Here is a 6,449-nt window from a genome sequence, read left to right on the forward strand (position 1 = left end):
AAAAGAAATCTTATCTGTGCACATGTTCAATTCAATTCAATTCATGTTTATTTATACAGCGCTTTCAACATAGAAGTTCTAGTAAATTGAAATTGAGTTTTCAGAGCTGAAGTTCAGTTCAGTGTGGTTTAAATTTCACTGCTGAAAAACAAACCAAGCAAGCCACTGGCGACAGAGGAACAAACGTCACCAATTGACGAAAGTGAAGGAAAAAAAAAACTAGAGAGAAACCAGGCACAGTTGTACATGACCATTTCTCCTCTGGCAAAACGTCTTGGCTGCGTCTGAAACCGCCTACTACTCAGTAGGTACTGCATTTGAATTTAAACGTACTACTCGGCCGTTAGAAAAGTACGCTCTATACTGTATGAACGTAAAAAGTATGAATGGAATTTGGACATACTACATCTGCCATTTTGTCATGGTCACGTGACCTACCTACGTACTACTCGGCCGTTAGAAAAGTACGCTCTATACTGTATGAACGTAAAAAGTATGAATGGAATTCGGACATACTACATCTGCCATTTTGTCATGATCACGTGACCTACCTACGTCAATTCGCCATGCTTTACTCCCATTCATGAATTTGCTCGTGGGGCATCATGGGATACCGCAGCATGCATGGGATGCGCACTCTAGAATCTCGCCGGAAGTAGTAAGTCATCCGGGTACTTCTCGCATACTGATTTTCGAATTCTATGAATTCGGACATACTACTTGGCTCGCATACTGATTTTAGCGTACTATATAGTGTGGAAGTTTGCGGTTTCGGACGCAGCCCTTGTGCAGAGCTCCAGCCTTGGCACCTGAGGCTGAAATACACTGGACGTCTATCGTGGATGCTAAACCTAATATGTTCCGAACGAATTACAAATACTCACACAATCTCTCACAGTGCATTATGGTGTATTCTAGCCATTTTTTTGTTATTGTGGTGCATTGTGGGATTGATTGAGTGCACTTTAGAATGTCCACTACAGTTTTGGACACCACTACAAATGGCTGCACCTTTAAATAGTGCACTATTTAAGGGTATAGTTGCAGTTTTGGATACAGCCTGGCTGTGTGCAGGCCTCATTGAATGGATTAGCGCGCCACCTGTCCTCTCGGTCCAGGATGGGACTTTGATGTGAGCGCAGGAGTGGCTGCCAGATGTGGAGGCCCATCTGTGGTCAGGAGCCTCCAGTGCGGGCAGTCTTTTAGGATTTCATGCTCATCTGCTCAATAGGATGCTGGTTGCCACAGATGTGACCGTTCTGTATCAGGCTCTCAGATAAATCACCTCATATGTATAAATTATAATATATGATTAGAAGACATGAAGGTATGATGAAGGAAATTATATACATATTTTTTAGCAGCAGTGCCATTAAAGTACTATTTCTGGTTTATAAAAGATGGTAAAAGAACATTTTTTATTGTGTGAGGAATCTTTTAATAATTTAAATCAAAGGATTTCAATCTTTAATATGATATAGATATAATTATCCTCAAGCGAGGCAGTGGCGCAGTGGGTAGTGCTGTCGCCTCACAGCAAGAAGGTCGCTGGTTCTAACCTCGTCTCAGTTGGCATTTCTGTGTGGAGTTTGCATGTTCTCCCTGCCTGTGCGTGGGTTTCCTCTGGGTGCTCCGGTTTCCCTCACAGTCCAAAGACATGTGGTACAGGTGAATTGGGTAGGCTAAATTGTCCGTAGTGTGTGTGCGGATGTTTCCCAGAGATGGGTTGTGGCTGGAAGGGCATCCGCTGTGTAAAAAACTTTCCGGATAAGTTGGTGGTTCATTCCGCTGTGGTGACCCCTGATTAATAAAGGGACTAAGCTGACATGAAAATGAATGATGAATGAATAATTATCCTCATATATGAGGGACCACCATTCAAAAATAGTTTCTTGTGAATTATTAATAATAAAGGATAACGGAGGTGGCAATAAGTGGTTCGATTTATTTACAATAAAGATAAAAAAAAAGTTTAATCACCCAAAGTATATTTACAAATGTGTACATAAAATGCAGAATAAGCAAACAAATCAATTAAAACAAACCTGATAGAGGGAAGGAAAATAAGCAGTGCCAAATCAAAGGAAATAACAGATTAAACACCCGCTAACCAATCCCTCCCCACCTCTAAAAAACTAAAGAGAAATCTGAAAAATACCATCTTCGCCATCACACGCCCCTTTCTGAACTACACTCACTGGAAAAAACATAGCACCCGGGTCTGACGTATTGGATTAACAGAGAATCAATTGCTCAGTAGAGTTGTCAATTGTCAGGTTGTTGTTCAGGTTATGTTTTAGTTATGTTCTGGCTATGATCTGGTTATGTTCAGGTTAAGTTCTGGTTATGCCGTGCTTATGTTAAGGTTATGGTTTAGTTATGTTCTGGCTTTTATCTGGTTATGTTCAGGTTATGTTCAGGTTAAGTTCTGGTTATGCCGTGCTTATGTTTAGGTTATGGTTTAGTTATGTTCTGGCTATGATCTGGTTATGTTCAGGTTATGTTCAGGTTAAGTTCTGGTTATGTTGTGCTTATGTTTAGATTATGGTTTAGTTATGTTCTGGCTATGATCTAGTTATGTTCTGCTTATGATCAGGTTATGTTCTGCTTATGTTCAGGTTAAGTTCTGGTTATGTTGTGCTTATGTTTAGGTTATGGTTTAGTTATGTTCTGGCTATGATCTGGTTATGTTCTGCTTATGATCAGGTTATGTTCTGCTTATGTTCAGGTTAAGTTCTGGTTATGTTGTGCTTATGTTTAGGTTATGGTTTAGTTATGTTCTGGTTATGATTAAGTTATGTTCTGTAAATCAAAATGTAAGTCACGTGACGTACTTCACTTTCACTTCACTTCCTTTTTAGTAGATTTAGTAGGCAGATTTAGCAAGGACGTTCTGAATAGATGTAAAAAAAAAAAAAAAAAAAAACTTAAAGCAAACCAAAGAACAGGACAGGCACACAAATGTCACACAGAAAGACAGAGCAGAGACTTTGAGAGACTGCCAAGAGAGACTGTGACAATCAGAATGATTATTAGTTCACTATAGTTAATAATACAGTATGCTTTAGCAGTCATTACCCGTGTTGTAAATACTACACCACAACACATTCATTCATTTTCTTTTCAGCTTAGTCCCTTTAATAATCAGAGGTCGCCACAGAGGAATGAACCGCCAACTTATCCAGCATGTTTTACGCAGCGAATGCCCTTCCAGCCTCAACCCAACACTGGGAAACACCCATACACACTAAGTCACACAGATACATTCATTTCTTTTTGGCTTAGTCCCTTTATTAATCAGGGGTCACCACAGCGGATGAATCGCCAACATCATGATTCACACAGCGGATGCCCTTCCAGCTGCAATCCATCTCTGGGAAACATCCATACACACTCATTCACACATACACTACGGCAAATTAAGTTTATTAAATATGCCTACAGCACATGTGAGGGAAACCGGAGCACCCGGAGGAAACTCACATGAACACAGGGAAAACTTGGAACTCCACACAGAAATACGAACTGACCCAGCCTGGGCTCGAACCAATGACCCTCTTGCTGTGAGGGGATTGTTCTACCCACTGTGATGCCCACATTCATTATAGTATAGCATGTTCAAATGCACTACACCATTTACTTTAAAGAACTACAGTATGTGAGCTTGAAAAAGTAAGTGATCTTGAAAGTCTTGAATATGTCCACAATCCTCAGCATCACAGCTTTGGTCTTATTAAGCTGGGCGAGAATATAGAGTTTTTTAACATTTAATAAAATATTTTAAAATCTAACCCATACAGCCAATGCATACAGCTGTTGTGGTTCTGTAGACACAGATTTCTGGGAATCAGTTTATTATATTTGGCAACAATTCTGTCTTTTCGCCACATGGTGGAGCCTTACAAATTCATGCAGTCCTATAGAAATGACTAGCAATGCGCAATGAATTTCATTGTATGTTCCAACTCATTTCAAGAGTTGCCACCAGGTCAGATCTTGCAAGCAACTTGCATCATTCAGAATTCCTCACGGTCTGTGCCATGGGAAAGTCTGTCATACTTTTACACAAGAGAAAGACTTTTTTTTCCCTTGTTTAGTCTGTTGTGACGGTCAGCTTCATGAACAGAGGGATTCTTCTTGGCACTCAGGAGTGGGCTGAAGCTCTGGGCATCTGCCACATACCACCAAGGCCTCCGATGTGTGTTTGTGTTAGCATGTGTGTGTGTGTGTGAGTATGTGTGTGGGCGTTTCTTCCGAGCAGAGCAACGGTCTGGCATGGCATCCGAACAACCACTGCCCACTCGGACCAAAACAAGCCACACTTCTTCACTACGCTGGCACACAGGCCGGCAAAACAAACAAACCAAGGAGAGTAAATTTCCTTCATGTCTCTGAAAGTTGCTTTCACACACAATCTGAAAGAAATGTTGGAAAAAGAGGTTATCTCAGGTTTGAAAACTACTAATTTGTATTTGTATGTTCTGATGGTTACTGGTAAACTAAATCCTGTGGTTATAGTTATCAAAATGAATGTTGAAATGGCAACAAACCAACTTTAAATCACTCCATGGTATTTTTTTCACCAACATACCTAGGATTTACTGCTGGAGGAAAGATGGGACTGTTTACATTTTTATACATTACTAACATCTGATATGTATTTGTAAGCTCTTCTTTGATTTACTTTAAAAAGTATGAGATTCTGACAGTATGATAACCTTGGATAAAAATTCCCCAGTTTTACGGTATTGTGATTACTGCTCTAAAATAAGGTATTTTTAAACGTCTGGGTAAAAAACTAAACCCTTTTTTCCTTTTAAACCACAATATATTTTATTTTGAGAAACATTTCAAATATTTTGGAGCAGTAAACTTATCAGGCTAAATAATTCAAATGAATCATTGACTTCTGCTGTCTTCATTAGTTTCAAAAACAGATTTTTTTTACAATTGAAAACGGCATCTTTGGATTTAATTTCTGCTAGAGATACTCTTGTCATAAAAAAAGTATCTTACACATACCTTAGGAACGGTACAGCAGAAAATTTTGACGGTTTTAAAACCTTGACTTTTCCAAACCGCGGTATACCTTAAAACGATTATCGTCCCATGCCTAAGTACAACTGGTGTTGACAACACGCAAAAGTAAATTCTCTTGGTCGGTCTTCCCCCGAAACACATTTAACCAATAAAACGTAATGTAATAATGCCAAAAAAAAAAATTACTATAAAAAGGACACATTGTTTGCACACATTCTGAAAAATTTTCAGGAAAACTGTACTCCATTATGGGATAGTGTAGCCTTAAAACAAATAATCTACTTTATTTAATAATCCTTATGTAGCTCTATTATCATTTCTAGACCACAACATCAGTCATACGTGACAATTAAAAAATTAAAATGGATATGTACATCACCTGGAAGCGGAATAAATATGCTTTTAACTGATGCATGGTTTGTTAGGACACTATTTGATCGAGATCCAACTAAAGTTGAAGTCAGAATTATTCGCCCCCCCCCTTTGATTTTTTTTTAAATATTTCCCAAATGATGTTTAACGGAGCAAGGAAGTTTTCACAGTATGTTTGATATTTTTTTTCTTCTGGAGAAAGTTTTCTTTGTTTTATTTCGGCAAGAATAAAAGCATTTTTGAAATTTTAAAAAAACATTTAAGGTAAAAATTGTTAGCCCCTTTAAGCTATATTTTTTCGATAGTCTACAGAACAAACTATCGTTATACAATAGTTTGTATAACTCACCTAATTACCCTAACCTGCCTAGTTAACCTAATTAACCTAGTTAATCCTTTAAATGTCACTTTAAGCTGTATAGAAGTGGGATGAAAAATATCTAGTAAAATAAAATTTAATGTCATCATGGCAAAGATAAAATAAATCAGTTATTAGAAATGAGTTATTAAAACTATTATGTGTAGAAATGTGTTGAAAAAAATCTTTCTGTTAAAAAGAATTTGGGGAAAACTAAACAGGGGGGTTAATAATTCTGACTTCAGCTGTATTTGAAACTGGAATTTGAGGGAAAAACAGAAAATAATGTTAAAGTTGATCAAATTAAGCTCTAACCAATGCACGCTACTAATCACAAGTGAGAACACTAATTACTAGTTTGTTTTTTAACACCTTTATTATTTCAGAAAAATGTAATGCATACTGTATTAGTAACCAGATATACCAATCAAAGAACACCCATCCCATCCCGACAGAGCCATAAAAAGTATGTATTCACATGCAAAAAAAATAAAATAAATAAAATACATAAACAAATAAATGGGAAAAAAATAAAAAAATAAAATAAAAAGAGCATAATAATGAAAAGGGCTAATTAATAGTATTAATTAAAAATATTTTATTAAGTAGTATTAATAAAAAATGAGTTTTAATATGTTTACAGTAGGAAATTAACAAAGTATCTTCAATTGAATGTGCT

This window comes from Danio rerio, chromosome 22 (genome assembly GCF_049306965.1).
Source record: "Danio rerio strain Tuebingen ecotype United States chromosome 22, GRCz12tu, whole genome shotgun sequence".
NCBI classification, from domain to species: Eukaryota; Metazoa; Chordata; class Actinopteri; order Cypriniformes; family Danionidae; genus Danio; species Danio rerio.